Here is an 18,430-nt window from a genome sequence, read left to right on the forward strand (position 1 = left end):
TGTAGGGTGGTATTTTCAGCAAGCGCTTTTCCGCTTGGCATTTTGCCACACCTTTTAGCTCTATACATGCCAGTAAGATCACTGTGGAGAAGGGATAACAATCATATTAACTCTAGACATGCCAGTCAGATCACTGCAGATGTAAGCACATGAACCCTAGCCATGGCAGTAAGATCACTGCAGAAAATGGATACACTGAAAGCATTAACTCACCCATACATGACAAGGAGAAAGACACAAGCTTTTTTTTCTTTCTAGTAATCCTGTGCTTCTTGCCCCTTTTTCCTCCTGCATATATAGACACACTAGAAACTAGGGTGATCTACTAGTGATGAAGGACTTGTTGCCATCTAATACGTCTAGAGGTCATACTTGGCTTAGTTCACGACGCAAAAAAGTTTGTTAAAAATGCTCTGGTTGCCTGACATGTAGCAATATGGCACATGGAAGCACTTTTTATCACCCCCACTTAGGACGCAAATACCATATATGTCATGCCAGCAGTATTGCCCTGGCATTGTAAAGGGTTAAACCTGGCAGCATTTGGCTTTTGTGTCCACAAGAGGCCCTTAATTAATTAAATATGCAACAAGGGATGGTGGAAGGTGACAAACCTATCTTGGTTAATCAGACAATGCGGAGCCAGGTAGTGCTGGGCGGTATACCGGTAAAAACCGATCACCGGTGTTTTTTTTGAAACCGATATGTATTTTCTACATACCCCCATACCGGTGTGCTTGAATACTTCCGGGTGCGCACGTGACGTCAGCGCGCACGTGACGTCAGCGCGCACGTGACGTCAGCGCGCACGTGACGTCAGCGCGCACACTCTACAAAAGCGCCATCGCATTCAGAGTCGGATACCAATGTGAGCTGTCGGGGGTGGGGGTGCCTGGCAAGTAATTATATTTTATGTGAAGGGGATGGGGGGGTGTTATTTATGTGAAGGGGATGGGGGGGTTATACTTATGTGAAGGGGATGGGGTTGTGTTTGGGGGGGTTGTGATGGGGTGGGGTGGGGGGTTATATTTATGTGAAGGGGATGGGGGGCTGTTTGGGGTGGGGTGGGGTGGGGGGGGGTGTGCGGATGGGGGGGTGTTTGGGGTGGGGGGGGGGGTGTGCGGATGGGGGGGTGTTTGGGGTGGGGGGGTGTGTGCGGATGGGGGGTGTTTGGGGTGGGTTGGGGGGGAGTGTGCGGATGGGGGGGTGTTTGGGGTGGGGTTGGGGGGTGTGTGCGGATGGGGGGGTGTTTGGGGTGGGGTGGGGGGGTGTGTGCGGATGGGGGGTGGGGGGGGTGCGTGCGGATGGGGGGGTGTTTGGGGTGGGGTGGGGACGTGCGTGCGGATGGGGCGGTGGGGGGGCTGCGTGCGGATGGGGGGGGTTTGGGGTGGGGTGGGGTGGGGACGTGCGTGCGGATGGGGGGGTGGGGGGCTGCGTGCGGATGGGGGGGTGTTTGGGGTGGTGGGGGGGGTGCGGGTGGCGGGTGTTTGGGGTGGTCACCTAATCATGCATGGGGAAAAAAAAATACCGTCAAATACCGTGATACCGATATAATTTTGAAAAATACCGTGATATAAATTTTTGGTCATACCGCCCAGCACTAGAGCCAGGCCATTTTGGGCAGGAAGATGAGTCCATTGGTTTCTTTGATCTGTTGATCAAAGAAAGGCAATTGTGGACCTAAGAAAAGCAGGAGGGAACAGCTATACAGAAAATATGGATTATAGAAAGGGATCCATATCTCCTTTGCTTTAGGGTTCAAATCCTCATAAATCACATATTGGTTATGAGGAGGTCACATGCTTCCCAATGATACCAAACAGGGACTGCCTATACCCACCAGTTTGGAGGGATAGTTTCTGGTGGACTGGAACAAGAGACACCCCTCATGTTTGGTATCATTCTGATCGCCCACATATGGGTTAAAGCAAGCCCATATTTTCATAATAATATTGGGTACTGGCAAGTGCCAATATTATATGACAGCAACTGGCCTGAGAATTGCAGCTCTCTACAGGGGGTCCCAAGGGACGAGTTCCTGGGCACTCTCTCCTCATGCATTTGATAATGAGGAAGGGTCTCGGCAGGGGATATAAGGGCAACAGATCCAGGTGCTCATTAGCTCATATGTGGGGCCCCAATTCTGTTGGGATGTGTGCTCAATTTTCCAAACTCTTACCTAAGGAGGACACAAAAGATAACTTGGTAACGTACATAGGGTTTCTCTGTGTTTTATTTCCTTTTTTTTTATTTACTGTTTGTATGTGTATGTCTCTTTTTGTAATATTTTAAATGCACTGTTTACCCTTGTAATATTAAATGTAAAATATAATAAGTTATGTCCTTTGGCTCTAAGACTCACGGACCTGGTATAAATGTTTGGGCCTAGAATGTTATAACCTCATGTCTGTAACTGTGGAGGGCAAGCTCTGTGTAAATGCTAATTAACTAGTTGACTGCTAGCAGGAGAGTGCGTTTGACTGTAATTTAACCCTTTGGCTCCTAGAGTGCTTGTTGAATTAGTGAAAGCTAACCCTAAGAACAGTAAGAGGAAGTGTGTGATACATTTGTGTATTAGGTTTCTATCACCTGTTAATGATAGATGGTGGCAGCGAATAGTTATTTGGGGCGGTGGTGTGTTTGGGGGTGCCTGATGTTAGTCTAACCTGTGTGAAAGGTGACTGAGTGTAACCCCTTGGTTCCCTGTTCCGGTGTCATGTGCGTCTGAGAGTGGCGTGTTCTTGACAATATACAGTCATGACCCAAAGTGTTGGCACCCCAGAAATTTTTCCAGAAAATCAAGTATTTCTCACAGAAAAGTATTGCAGTAACACATATTTTGCTATACAGATGCTTCTTCCCTTTGTGTGTATTGGAACAGAACAAAAAAGGGAGGAAAAAAAGCAAATTGGCATAATGTCACACAAAACTCCAAAAATGGGATGGACAAAATTATTGGCACCCTTAACTTAATATTTGGTTGCACACCCTTTGGAAAAAATAATTGAAATCAGTCGCTTCCTATAACCATTAATAAGCTTCTTACGCCTCTCACCGGGAATTTTGGACCACTCTTCCTTTGCAAACTGCTCCAGGTCTCTCTTATTGGAAGGGCGCCTTTTCCCAACAGCAATTTTAAGATCTCTCCACAGATGTTCAATGGGATTTAGATCTGGACTCATTTAAATGTCGACGGATAGTTCGCGCTGACACTGATGCTCCCTGAGCCTGCAGGACAGCTTGAATTTCTTTGGAACTAGTTTGGGGCTACTTATCCACCATTCATACTATCCTGCGTTGCAACCTTTCATCAATTTTTCTCTTCCGTCCAAGCCAGGAAGATTAGCTACAGTGCCATGGGTTGCAAACTTCTTGATAATAGCAAATCAATGAAGAAGCGGAGCACTGGATGACTCAAATGTAAAACTACATATTTATTTCCATCATTTTAAAAACAGAGCAGAGCATCCTCACCTCATGGCTTAACGCGTTTCGTGGTCAAAACACCACTTCATCAGAAGCCCAACCAGTGACCCCCCCTCCCAAGGTTTAAATAGGCTCGACACACCTACCCCCTCCACCCTTTATCCATTAACCCTTAAGTGGAAGAAATAGTGTGTTTATACAGACACATAAATAAAAACACATGGATAAGGACCCATAGGAATTACAATTCAAATGGGAGTCACTAACCCCCTTATGACCACATAGATGATTAAACCATATAGGAGAGAGTCCATAATAACGTGAAATATACTTTTTAAACACTCCGTATTACCGTCAAAGCAATACTGACCCTATTAACCTGATATAATTTAAACCTCATATATTATACGATGTACCTGACATACATAGTCTCAGAGTCACATAGGCAACCGTCAAACCGTCATATCCACTTACAGCCCAAATGTGACAAAGTTCCAATAGTGGAAGTTAATATGTATTACACAGTAAACCATACACATATTAAAACATTACTTAATGTCAGCAGTAGCAGGATAATTCCCATTCTCTATTGAGACCCCCGTATTGTTCCGTTGTCCGTAAACGATAAATCCAATAAACCTCACGCTCCGAGAGTCTTTTGTCTATATCTCCTCCCCTGGCATTGGCCCTGGGTCTATCGATAATCTGGAAGGACACTCTACCTTTGCCCTCATGCTTCTCTATAACGTGCTTCGCTACCGCTGATCTAACATCATTTCTGTCAATAGCTGATAGGTGCTCTAGGATCCTAGTCCCAGCCCTACGGACAGTTTTTCCCACATACTGGGCACCACACTCGCATGTGGCAAGGTAAATAACACCCTTAGATTGACAATTAAAATATTGGGGAATAGTAAATGCGTGTCCTCCATGTGTATCAGTAAAGGTCTTTGATACACAGATGGCGCGCAAGCCTTACACCTCTTTCTGCCACATTTGAAGGTGCCCTTGTAACGTAACCAGGCAGATTCTTGTTCCTTTTTTCCAGTGGAGTATAAACTCCTAGACACCCAAGATGCCAAATTCCTGGCTCTCCTAAATGTAAATTGGGGGGTTTTATCCAGAATATTATGTAACACCGGGTCCTGCATCAATATCCCCCAATACTTAGTCACACTCCTCTGTATGTCATAAACCCCGCGGCCATACGTAGTACAGAACCTAAGTTTCTTATTGGGTCCCCTTTTATGTGCCCTATTGTGTTCAGTGGGGTGTAATAGTTCCATCCTATCAGTAGCCACAGCTCTTTCATAGGCCGTCTTGATCACGTCCGTGTCATACCCCCGCTGAGCAAACCTATCCCACAGTAGCATAGCCTGTTCTTGAAAGGCATCCCAAGAAGAACAAATGCGCCTTAGGCGCAAAAATTGTCCCACTGGGATGCCTCTAATGCAAGTCCTAGGGTGACCACTTTTGGCATGTAAAAGAGTGTTCCGTGTTATAGGTTTGCGGTACAGATCCGTAGTCACTGCACCTTCAACCGTGGAAAAAACCACATCTAGGAAGGGAATCTCTACCAAATCAGTTTCATAAGTGAATTTAATTCCTTCCACTGCTTCATTACAGTAACTCACAAAGGAATGTAGCGAAGAGGCATCGCCATCCCACACCCCTATGCAGTCATCGATATAACGGTAGAACCGTATTATCTGACCACGATAGGGATTAGAATCTCCAAAGACGTGAAGGCGCTCCCACCAGCCCATGAAGAGGTTGGCATAAGTGGGGGCAAAGGAGGCCCCCATGGCGGCCCCACGTCTCTGGAGATAAAACTTACCATCAAAGAGGAAATAATTAGTGTGTAAGAGGAAATGGACAGCCTGTAGAATAAATTCTATTTGTATGGAGGGGAAACCCCCTTCCTGTCTTAACCAATATTGTATTGAATGCATACCTTAAAAACCACCTATAGGTTGGTTTCCATACCAGATCGGCCAACTTATTGATGCACATGGTGGTATCTCTCAAATAAGTTGGTAACTGTAATACTAAGGGCATCAATAGTTTATCTATGTAACAAGACAGCCCTTCATTTAGTGACCCGATACCCGCCACAATCGGGCATCCCTTCACATCCTCCAAAGATTTAGAACCTTCGGAAGGGTGTGAAAGATGGGAATAGTGGGGCTTGCACAATGAAGATATTCATATTCCTTAATATTAAGCACCCTCGTAGAAAATCCTTCTAATAATAAGTCACCCAACAATTTCTGAAAGTGTTGTGTGGGGTCGTTCTCTAGAGGTATATAGGTGTCCACATCCGATAACTGGCGCATCACCTCCATCTCATAGGTCCCTGCATCTAAGACCACCACCGACCCCCCCTTATCCGCTGCTTTAATGACAATTTGCTTGTTGGTACTCAATGATCTAAGGGCCCTACTCTCTCCTGGCGTCAGATTCCCAATGTCAGATCCCACTTGTGACCAACCCCACTTCCCCACCATCCCGTCAATATCTTGTTGAACCAATTTCTGAAAGAGATGAATATAATAACTCTTAGATTGTATCGGATAATACTGTGATTTGCTCTTCAAATTCGTGTGGATAACGAGTAAAGTGTCCACGTCCACCATCACACTTTCTCGTTGCAAGTCCTTTAAGTTCTGTACTGCACACTCATCCTGAAAATCGATGCAACATGATGCGGAGATTTGATCCATATCACATACACTACCCTCTATAGACTCCAAAGTAGACTGATCATTAGCCACATCATCATCCGAGACTGGCTGATCATTTTGTTTCTCTGCAAAATGTCTTTGTAGGGTAATCTTCCGTATGAATTTGTTAAGATCCAAAATAGCCATAAACGGATTGCATTGCATGTTCGGAACAAAATTTAAAACTCGCGACAACAGCTTACGTTCATCATCAGTTAAAGCATATAGTGAAAGGTTGATAATATTATTGTTACCATTGGTGTCACTCCCTTTAGCCAAGTCAGTAGTGGCAGTCTGTTCATCCCCAGTCGCATCTAGGGTTTGGGTGGTGATACTCACCAATTGCTGGCTCCCCTCCTCCCTCCCCTGATCCTCCTCCCTCTCATATTTACCAGACCAGGCGACTTCATTCCCATGTCTGCGTTTCCTCCTACATCTCGAGCGCCGTGTGTGACCGTGGGACCTCTCTTTTGGCGTAGCGTCCTTCGCCTGGCACCCAGCGCCGGATCCTGACCACGATCATCCTCCAAGTCGCTCACTGTCCGGTCTGGGTCTGACACCAAAAAAGAGGAGGTAGAGAAGGTAGAAGAGGGGGGGGAGATAGAGCATGGTCTGCTCCGATCATCATCATCCGAGCCTGCAAACTGTACAGACCTAGGAGTCTTAAATATGGAGCGTGGATTGGTACCCCCAGGCCTCTTGTCCCCCATGTAACGTTTATACTTATATGTACCATATTTCTCTGTTTTCCACATATAGACCATATTATTCTCATAGTCCCGTTTATCCCGTTGGAATTTATCCCTTTTATTGTTTTTCACTTCTTGATAATGTTGCGCACTGTGGACAAAGGCAAATCTAGATCTCTGGAGATGGACTGGACTTGTAACCTTGAGATTATTGATATTTTTCCACAATTTTGGTTCTCAAGTCCTCAGACAGTTCTCTTCTTCTCTTTCTGTTGTCCATGCTTAGTGTGGCGCACACAGACACACAATGCAAAGACTAAGTGAACTTCTCTCCTTTTTATCAGGTGTGATTTTTATATTGCCCACACCTGTTACTTGCCCCAGGTGAGTTTAAAGGAGCATCACTTGTTTGAAACAATCTTATTTATCCACAATTTTGAAAGGGTGCCTATAATTTTGTCCAGCCCATTTTTGGAGTTTTGTGTGACATTATGTCCAATTTGCTTTTTTTTTCTCCCTTTCTCATTCTGTTCCAATACACGCAAAGGGAATAAACATGTGTATAGCAAAACATGTGTTACTGCAATACTTTTCTGTGAGAAATATTTGATTTTCTGGAAAAATCTGGGGTGCCAACAATTTGGGCCATGGCTGTATAACATAAGTTAACCTGTATCAGCACTTACGTGGTTTATATGGCATGGTGTTCTTGTGGCCTGGCATATGTGGGCAAAACCTCTACGACCTACTGGGAGCGAATGAACAATCACAGATGTGCAATCGGGACAGTGATCTCTATGGGAGAGGCAGACCAGCCCATTGCCAAATATTTTTTGAAGGCTGGACACAAATTTGCACAGGTAAGACACATGCTAACTAACCGCATATCTCCAACTGAGACTAGGGGGTGATCGAGACTCTGCCCTATTGAAATGTGAAAGCAAATGGATCTTCAGATTGGACATTTTAGCTCCAAGGAAACTAAACAAGACCTTACCTTTTATACCTCTTTATATGTTTATTTGATTTCGTCTGTGGCTCACCATATAGCAAAGTCAGCTAAATGAGACATCATCAGCTTATATCTGTCTTACCAATAGGCTGCTGATCTCACCTTTTCTATTTCTTTACCTATACACTTCAGTAATATCTTGACTTACCACTTATATGACTTGTTATATAGTCATATTCCTGTTAACATCTCTTTTCCTATGAAAGGACACTCTTATACACACATCATTGATCTCTTCATATTTACAGTATTTGATACTATTAGCTACTATTTTTTTTATACTTTATTGTCCCTGAAACATTGATATTATAATGATTGAGGTACTTTATGTAGAACTTTAGGTAACCTTTCTCTGCTACTTTTTTCTTTACCTCACCTCTCACTGGGGCTCATTTATAAACACTGCCTGTGGGCAATAACCCAAATGGAGCAATGGGGACCTCTCCCCACTGCTCCATATGGGAGTTTAAATGTATGCTATGCGCGATCGGGCTCTCTGCCGCGGGGGGTGGCGACAAACGGGGACGGCCTCGGGGCGCCCGGAAAACAAATCTGGCGCTGGTCTTTCTCAGCTCCCTGCTCAATGAGGAAATCCAAGATGGCTGTGCATTTCTATGTGGAATTATACTGGCACATCTCAGGTAATACATAGCTCCCAACTGTCCCAATTTTCGCGGGACAGTCCTTCTTTTGACAGCTCAACCCGCAGTCCTTGATTCTTACTGAAAAGTCACTCATTTCCTTTTGATCTCCTGCACTGAACTAAAAAAGATACAAATGTAATTAAAAAGTAGCTTTTGGCAGAAAGCCCAGAAAGTTAGCAAGCTTCACCTGCACTTAGATACAATTGTAATTACTAAACTAAACATGTCTCTTGGGGGAACCGAGACTTGCAGCTTAAAGTGCAATTTCAGCTTTTTTAACAAAACTGTAATAACACATAAAACAAGATCCCAAAACCCCTAGAAATGTGTTCAAACTTTAAATTACCTGCCAAATTTATTCAAATGGGAGTGGTATTTAGGGGGTGTGGTTGCAAAAATGCTGTTAAAAAATTTGCAGCGCTGCATGCGCCATTTCTTTTCATCTTTTCCATTTTCAAAATGTTGGGAGGTATGGTAATATGCTGTTTATCCATTTCCTGTAGTAATTATACTGGCACATCTTGGGATAATATGCAGATTATCCATTTTTCATGGTAATTATACTGGCACATCTGAGGTTAAAATGCCCATTATCTATTTTATTTAATGATTTTTCTGGCTTACCTGAGGTTAATATGCAGATTATCCTTTATTTGTAGTAATTATTCTGGAGCATCTTGAGTTTATATACGGAGTATCCATTTTCTGTAGCAATTATACTGGCATGACTCAGGTTAATATGCATATTAAAATTTTTGCACCACAGCATGCATCACATTTTTATAATTTATACTTTTTTCTTAAATAGCCCCCCTTGTTATACAATTATGTAAGTACAACTTTATGGGCTTTTCCAATAAATTAATTGTATGCATTGTATACAAGCATAGTCTAGATTAGAAAAATAGGTTATTTTTTGCTTAATGATTTGTCCCCCACCCCTTGAAAATTCTTTTGCAGAGCCCTATGGGGCCACTGAGTATACATAATTATGCCTTTGAAGACCAAAGACCCAATTAGGTGACTCACTGAATGACCTCAGCATTTAGCGAACATTCACTGCAAGCTTAGAAAGTCCTAAGTTGTTTGTCTTGTGTTGTAGCACCATGGAAACATGAGCTGTTATTACTTACTTGGTCCAGGGGGTGTCACTGTAACAGAGGAAATGTATATTTATAATGTCACACTTCTTTTTTCTCTCAATATAATTTTTTTTGTCTATAGTGCTGGGGTTTCTTTTGCTTGTTGTAAGTAGCCCACTGTATTTAAACATCTAAAGGACCAGTTGCAACAACAAATCTAAATTGTTCTTTTGGAATGCTGGCTTGATTGTACCACTGCCACTGTGATGCCCCTGTGTAGAGGGCCAGAAGGCTAGTATGTGACTAGTATGTGTCCTAATGTTTATTGTATTTTGTAATTATGCTGTAATATACTTTAAAGCATTGTTGTTCAATTTATTACTTGTAGTTGGTCAAATATTTCTCATACAGCATGTCCAATGGCCATTTCCTGCACATACCACTAGTGCTTCTGGTGAGATACAGCATTTTGACCAATATACATATTCCTGACAGGCTGATAGCAACTCCACATGTGCCTCCAGCCTAAAAGATGATGCGTTCTAAAAAGTAAGGGGTATTTTTAAAAGTGCAGGCTGGGGGTATGTTTACTAAAACTCATGAAGAAAAAAAAAATTTGAATAAACTCATTTCCGCAAAGTCTGAACTAAAAAAGTCAGTGCAAGAAAAGACACAAAAATATACTTTTTTCAAATTGTCACACAAAAAAACAGAGGAAAAAGAAATCCGAAACCTCTAAAGTTTCAAAGTAAAAGAAGGATCCTCCAGGGAAGGGACATCTGCCATTGACTTCTATATGATTTTGGCAGGTTTTAGCTGGCTAATTGTTGGATTCAGATTTTTTGAAAAATTCAAGACTTTTTTTGAGACGTTTGGTGCTAAAAAAGTGTGCAAATCTTTTAAAATAAATATATAAGACTTTTGAAAGCATTACTTGCCATTTGGCTTAAGTAAATATACAGCCTTCTTGATACAGTCCCCTAATGAAATGAATTTATTGTAATCAGGCCTGGATTTATGGAGAGGTCACAAAGGCCCGGGCCTAAAGCGGCACAAACTTGGGGGCAGCTTCCGCTCCGTTGCACCAAAATCTTGCAATTTTGCTCCAATACGGAGCAATGGGGACCTCTAGCCACTTCTCCATATGCACGGGTAGACCTCCACGCATTCGCGCGCGGGGGGGTGTGGAGTCGACGAACGGGGGTGGCCTTGGGGTGCCCGGATTAGAAATCCGCCGCTGATTGTAATGGATTCAAATAATATTTAATTGAGCTCTAGATATACCAGTCACATACTCAATATCCATTCAAAGTGTGAGAGTTTCTGTGTGATTTGTGTGTTCTGATCTACCTCTGGCTTATTCTGGGCAATAAATACAAACACTGAGGCTGACAGCTTTATAGGATCACAAAACTGAGCAAAATGTGTGCAGTTTTTAGAATAGACCCTTTTTCACTTTTGTTTTTGTATTGTTCACATTGCATAATATATAATAATCCATCCATACATTGCATAATATATAATAATCCACCATTAGTGTTAAATGGTATTTAGTAAAGTAGCAAATTTAAAAGGCAGAATGCTAAATAATGATGGTTGCCTCCATTGCCATATATGTACTGTAAGTATAAAGCTATATTGGAGAGAGTGAGCCCTTGAATTATGTACATACAGGATTCAATATACTGTACATTGAAATAACTCTCTGTTAAGACAATGTTTAGAAAGCCTGCCAGGTATTTAGGATTATATTTAAGCGGTGGTTCACCTTTATTAGAGTTTGGAACTATATAAATAGATTCACTCATTTAAATCATATTTGCAATTTGCTTTAATTAAAAAAAATGGATTGTTTTCAAAATAGACCTGTAAAGTTTTGTGTTGCATAACGACAGTAGGCTGTGCCAGCCAGGGGACTTATATTGCAGGGAGGGGCAGGCAATGCTCGCTACTGTGCGCACCCCATCATTGATCCGATTGGCTAAATCATGTCAACTAATCAGATCACAGATATGCAAATGAATTGAGCATGTCCAATAAAGTAAAGATACAGTATAACAACTCGTATCCAGGTCTATCCAAATCAGCAGCTTAAGGTTTGGGGGTTTGAGGTACACACGTTTCTGTAGTTTAGTAAGGCAAACCGTCTCCTAGCAATTAGAAACTTCTCATATAAGAAAATTACCACTCTAAACGTCACTTTGGCTAAACTAACTTAGTTCTGAATAGAAATGAATAGTCAATATGTCTCCAGAGCACCCCCTTCAATGCAAGTCAGCTTTTTTTTCAGTCAACATTTACTCAACTCTACTCTGTAGATCAAAGTTTATAATATGGAGCAAGGAACTGCCATTGTTTGGTTTCATGAAGATTTGGTGCGCTGCTAATTATTGCTACACCCAATTTCTAAATACAAGACCCCTACTACTGTAGCACATACGTGCAAACACCACTTAGATTAAAGTTTGTTTACTTGTGGCAAGTAAGATAGGTTGATGACAGATCTGGACTGGGATTCATAATATGCCCTTGCATTTTAAATTCACAGAGGTCCAACCAACACCCTCCGTTCAACTTACTAAATAGTGACTGTCTACGGCAGTGGCTCACACGCAACATGTTGCTCCCCAAACCCTTGGATGTTGCTCCCAGTGGCCTCAAAGCAGGTGCTTAATTTTAAATTTCTGGCTTGGAGGCAAGTTTTGGTTGCATAAAAACCTAGTATAATGCCAAACAAAGCCTTCTGTAGGCTGCAAGTCCACATAGTGGCTACCAAATAACCAATCACAGACCATATTTGGCACCCCAGGTAGATTTTTCATGCTTGTGTTGCCCCTATGTTTTAAAGTGGCTCACAGGTAAAAAAAGGTTGGGAACCCCTGGTCTATGGCATCTTACAGAAGCTCCTCTGGCATTTGCCAGAATCCACATATTGCTGGTCTGGGCCTGGTCAATGACTCCTCCAACATATGAATCCGCCACTTGCTTTTTGCCACTGCTTTAAGTGTACCTTCCCCTTAACAACCGATAAGTCCACAAGCTACACGCAGTTCTCCTTACACATTTTAAGGTTATTCCACCTCGTTATCAGAGGGATATTGAGTTGAGTTGTATTGCAAAGAAGTTCCCCTGGAGATATATGAATTATTTTATATTTGTATGTATGTATGTATAACTTTATTTATAAAGCGCCACAAGGGTACGCAGCGCTGTACAGTCTTACAGAATACAAAATTACACATAGGGAGGACAAGTGATATAATAAATAAATACATATAAGTATATATATATATATATATATAAGTGCCATGTGGTATGAGACACAGTAGGAAGGAGGTCCCTGCCCCGTAAAGCTTACAATCTAAGTGGTTGGGTAACATACAGGCACAAACTTGAAGGTAAGAGTGCACCAGGTATGGGCATTTGCCCTTAAGCACAGGACTGGGCAAAATAATGTTTTAGTGCTCCAGAAGGTAACAGCTGAGTTTTTTCTTAAAGAGAGTGATTGGCCACTTTTGAACACATTATACTGTACACATTAGTAGTATGGGTAAATGTGCATATTATAGTAAATTCTGAAATTTGATTAAAGTGTATACAATGTATTACACATTCATTGTATTTATTGTATATGTACACTTGGTATTATTTATCTATTTAGCACTTTTTACTTTTAAATAGGACTTTTGGGTTGTTTAGAAGCATATTTATGAAATGGTGAGTTCCAACTTTCACCCCCTGATAAATACACTTATAAAAATATCATAGGGATTTATGGAACATGGATGAGTTGTCATGTATGAAGTTCTAAACTTAAGGTGCCTATACACGTGAAGATCCGCTCGCTTGGCGATGTCGCCAAGTGAGCGGATCTTCTCCCGACATGTAGGCTAATTCGGTTGTTTGGCCCTGGAGCCAAATGATCGAATTATAATGGCGGCAATGGGGCAGTTGGTTCAGGGACCGCATCAATGAGCCGATCCCACTAAATCTTTTAACCTACCTGATTGATATCTGGCCAATTTCAGGCCAGATATTGGTCAGGCATGCCCCTCGTTCCTGCCCCTTCACGGGCCAATAAACTGTGGAATCGGTCCAAGGGACCAATTTCGGCAGCTACAATCGGCCCGTGTATGGCCACCTTAACATTTTGACAAATCTGTCCAGATGTTTTGGTTTCACTAAACTGTTGCACCTCTAGGCCATTATATTCACATAGGGTAGTGGCATATAAATATTCCACTGGGTGGCACTGTGCCACTGAAATTCAGGCATATGGGTTCCTAGAAATTGCTTAGAAAGAGTGACGGTTTTGCAGTTTAGCATTTTGCCAGTTGGCTTCTACAGAAAAAAAGTACAACTTTGCTTTCAAGGATCTGCCTAATACATTGAAGGGGTGCAACAATAGGGGAGGTAGACTCAGCAATTGCAGAAGGCCCAGTGCGATCTTCAGGGTTGTTTAGAAAGTGCATGGCAAAGTGCCGAGTGTAAAAACTGGGTTTTTGCTGCCTGCATTTTCTATTCATGAGGCTTACTTGGGATGAGCATGTTAAATACATATCCATGAGAAAGATCTGTTTTAGGGGTACAATAAATTGTAAAATGATTTTACTGAGGGGCCCTGTAACTGTTTGTTGAGGTAGGCTTGAAAGTTGAATAACTTTATAACATATGGGCATATGGGTCGGAGAAAAGATGATCCACTGCCTTCTGCCCTTCCTACACCGAGAGGCATCGGATATACTTGTTAGCACACACAGAGCAAAACGCTAAAGCTATGCATTTTTGCACGACAATCTGCTATATGATTTTTAAATTATGATTTTTAAAATTGATTTTCCTTTTCTCGTAATAATTACACAGTATCTTTTTTTTTGTATTCAAGGTTTTTATTTCGTGGTACAAAGTGTATACAATTTCTTTACAGATAAAGCATATGCATTTACGGTTAGTCATTTGTGTCACATCTTTATACACATCAAAGTTTTAAACATAGTATATAAAGGAAGGAAAGAAGAAAGAAAAGAATAAAATACAAACAAAAAACAAAGTATTGCCCTTTTCATTTAGTTTTCAACCTTTGTGTAATGTCTATGTAGTGTCATGTTTTATTTCTTTTTCAAGTATCTACCTACTGCTTGTTGTGTTTCTAGGTAAGTGTTCCTCTTTTTTTTTCTTTTTTAGGTCTCTTGACAGCCTATGGGTTCTTGAACTCTCTCACCTATTTCTTTGCCTATAAACTCTTTCCACGGTAACCATACAGCTGCAAAATCCAGGTTTGTATTATGTAGTGATGAGGTTAAGTCTTCCATCAGGTATATTTTGTTTATTAATTGAAACCATCCCTCTATTGTTGGAGGTTGCTCTTTCCTCCAATTCATAGGGATTAAGGCTTTAGCCGCTATTAGTAATTGGAGTAGTAAATATTTTTTGGTATATTCCTTTGGCTCATACTTGTGAAAGAGAATTAGTGCTTTTACATTTAAAGATATTTGTTCTTTTATTATCATTGTGCATTTTTCTTTTACTTGGGACCAGTAATCTTGTATTTTGGGACAGGTGTACCTGTTCCCACCTTGCATCTCCAGCACACGTCTGACATCATGATTTTAAATTTATAGAGTAGAGCTGGTGTCCTATACCATCTTGTTAAGAGTTTATATGAGTGTTCTTGGAATCTGTTGCTTATAGAGCACTTAGCAGTTATACAAAATATTTTTTCCCAGTTTTCCTCTGAGAATGTGGTCCCTAATTCTCTTTCCCAAGATTTAGTGTATTGAGGTAGATTTGTATATTTACAAATAAAGTATTATTTTATAGAATAGTGCTAGGGTATGCCTGATGTCGATGTTGACTTCTAGTAAGCATATTCTTTCAAAGCTAGTTAGTTCTTTGTTCATTTTCCTGTCTATTTTCAATAGCTGTATAAAGATATTGACTTGCTTAATTCTCCATTTGTCTCTTTGTACCCATTGATCTTCATTTTTTACTGCTTTAGGTATTGGGTCTCCTTTCGTCGGAATGAAGTGTCTAATAATTGGATCGGAGAGTCCAAAGGCCGTCAAGTAACCTCTGTCTAAACAGCCAGGTGGGAATTCTACATTGTTTGTCAGGGGAATTAGAGATGATGGGTAAGGTGCTAGGTTAAGTTTGTCATTAAGCTTATGCCATATTTCTACACAGTTTTGTAACAACATATGTGATTTCACTTCAGGAGGGAGGTTATGCTTTTTGATCCATATTACTGAGCCTAGCCTTCCTTTCAGCCATGCATTTTCTAATGTTTTCCATTGGACTTTGGAAGCTTGTTTAGTGTATTCTAAAATCTTTGCTAAAATACTGGATTGATAATATGTTTCTAAATCTGGCATTCCCAAACCCCCTCTTAATTTTGGTCTGTATAATGTCTCTCTATTAATCCTGTTTCTTCCTTTATTCCATATGTATAAGTCTAAGGCTGAATTCACCTCTTTAAAGTAACTTTTATTTATGGGAATAGGTAACGTGCTAAACAGATAGATACATTTTGGTAATATCGACATTTTTATGGTATTGATTTTCCCTGTCCATGTTATTCTTTTCATTGCCCATTATGTAAGTAAGCTTTTCACTTCTGTCAGTAATGGAATTACACAGTATCTTGTACTTGATCCTAACTAAGATATAGATAACTGTTATTGGAGGCAAAACAATCCTATTGTTTTTTTTTTAATGTTTAAATTATTTTTAGCAGACTTAAGGTGGCCATACACGAGCAGATCCGCTCGCTTGGCGATGTCGCCAAGCGAGCGGATCTTCCCCCAATATCCCCACCTAGGGGTGGGCGATATCGGGGAGCATTTAGGTAAAAAAAAAAATAATCCGATCGTTTGACCCTGGATTATGTGGGCGGCAATGGGGCAGTCGGATCGGGGACCGCATCAACGAGCCGATGCGGTCCCCGATCCGACCGGATTTTCTAACCTGGCCGATCGAGATCTGGCCAATTTCAGGCCAGATATCGGTCGGCCAGGCCGCTCTGCTCTCCCCATACACGGGCCGATTAGCTGCCGAATCGGTCCAAGGGACCGATATCGGCAGCTATAGTCAGCCCGTGTATGGGGACCTTTATGGTATGGAGATCTAAATTAAAAAGAGACCCCTTATCTGGAAAACCCTAGTTCCCAAGTTAAACAGGGTATTCATATGCAGATCCAAATCAGTGGTCTGGAAAAACAAGCACTACAGAGATTTGGAGATGATCCTGGTAAGTAAGAGCAAGGGAATTACAAAACAGAGAACTGAAACGTTGGCCTATAGTGCTAGCATTCTGTAATACTATACCAACTGATGATATGCTTTTTTGCCCATTCATACGGTTTTGTTTGATTATGAGCCACAGCACTGAGCTCCATTCCTATGCTGAAAGTTCCTACTGTACTATAAGTGGAGAATGTTATCTGAAACAAGGAGCAGCTTTCCACAATCTTCACACAACTGGTGCGTATTTATTTCTGCTGTAAGTTATTTCTATTTGGCTTAATTTAATGTTATCTGTAGCTTTGCAAATACCTTCAGTTGTAAGCTTCACTGGGGCAGGGACTAATATGAATGAAATATATGAGAATAATCTCTGGAAAGTGCTGTGGAATACGTCAACACTATATAAATAAGAGGTAATAATAATGTTCCATGACCTGCCTGCATAAACTCCATTCAGTAAGAGGCTCCTTATCGTGGAACAAGTGCCACAGCATGCACAAGCCGGAGCCTAAGCAGTAACAGGTTACCTATTATATGTGCAAATGACCTCACTGTGCTGCCTCCGTCAGTTTTAGTGTTTAAGGGCTCTGGCACACGAGGAGATTTGTCGCCTGCGTTTTTTCCCCGGCGCCACGACAATACCCACGAAGAGAGTTCATGCGAGTTGAGCTCCAGCCGATCTGCTACCCATGGAACCACTCAACAGTTACTCCTCCCACATGTTTACTCAAGTCGCTCAGAAAAGGATCTGTGTGCAATTTGAAACAGCAGGCGACTTGAAGTAGCCTCGTATGTTTTGACGCTGGCGATTTCCATTGATTTAGCATTGGCGTCTTGTCGCTCGTCTTGTCACCAAATCTCTCTTTTAAAAATCTCCGGTGACAAATCTCCTCGTTTGCCAGAGCCCTAAAGAGTAAAGCTGTGACATAGAATGACATGATGAAATTCTTTTTATTCAAATTATCTTCTAAAACAGTGATCCCCCAACCAGTGGCTCAGGAGCAACATGTTGCTCACCACCCCCTTTTTTACATTTCTGACTTGAAGGCAAGTTTTGGAAGCACAGAGACACAGTTTTACTCCAAGCAGAGCCTCCTGCAGGCTAGCAGCCCACATGGAGCTCCCAAATAGATACTCACAGTCCATATGTGAGTGTGGTTCATGAGTGAAAAAGGTTGGGGATCCCTGCTCTAAAATAAGTGACTACAGAGTCTACCATCTGTTCTTTAGATTTTTAGCTGTCATGATCAGGGCCCTCTTTGTATTTGTCAGGGCCCTCTCTGTATCTATCCGTATTTGTATTGGTGCGTATACACCTTTGCATTGTACAGCCCTGAAGAATATGCTGGTACATTAAATCATAATTATACAAATATTGATAATTGTTTTTTTCTTCCTAAAACACAGGATTTTACCACTCCACATTTTTACAGGCAGATTTTATTGTTTTTAACATAAACATAGACATAACAGTGCCATTCCCCCTTCCCTCACCGTGCCCTGTCTGCTTTGGTTTATTTAGGTTTCATATCACAGGTGAGGAACTACCCTTGGTGTTGTACAGTATACAGGAAGATTCATGCCCAGCTACAGCAATTCAAATGTCCAGTTA

General features: G+C 41.5%; 1 long non-coding RNA gene across 1 annotated transcript in view; it reads left to right on the forward strand.

Annotated features, from left to right (window-relative positions):
* The window catches only part of LOC105946244, a 46,501-nt gene extending 30,248 nt beyond the window's left edge, over positions 1-16,253 (forward strand). Inside the window, exons 2-3 of the long non-coding RNA XR_001924934.2 lie at positions 14,761-14,852; positions 15,575-16,253. This is a non-coding gene — a long non-coding RNA (uncharacterized LOC105946244). The remainder of the gene's footprint in view (positions 1-14,760; positions 14,853-15,574) is intronic.
* The last annotated feature ends 2,177 nt before the right edge of the window (positions 16,254-18,430 follow it).

The sequence above is a fragment of the Xenopus tropicalis genome, chromosome 1 (assembly GCF_000004195.4).
Source record: "Xenopus tropicalis strain Nigerian chromosome 1, UCB_Xtro_10.0, whole genome shotgun sequence".
NCBI classification, from domain to species: Eukaryota; Metazoa; Chordata; class Amphibia; order Anura; family Pipidae; genus Xenopus; species Xenopus tropicalis.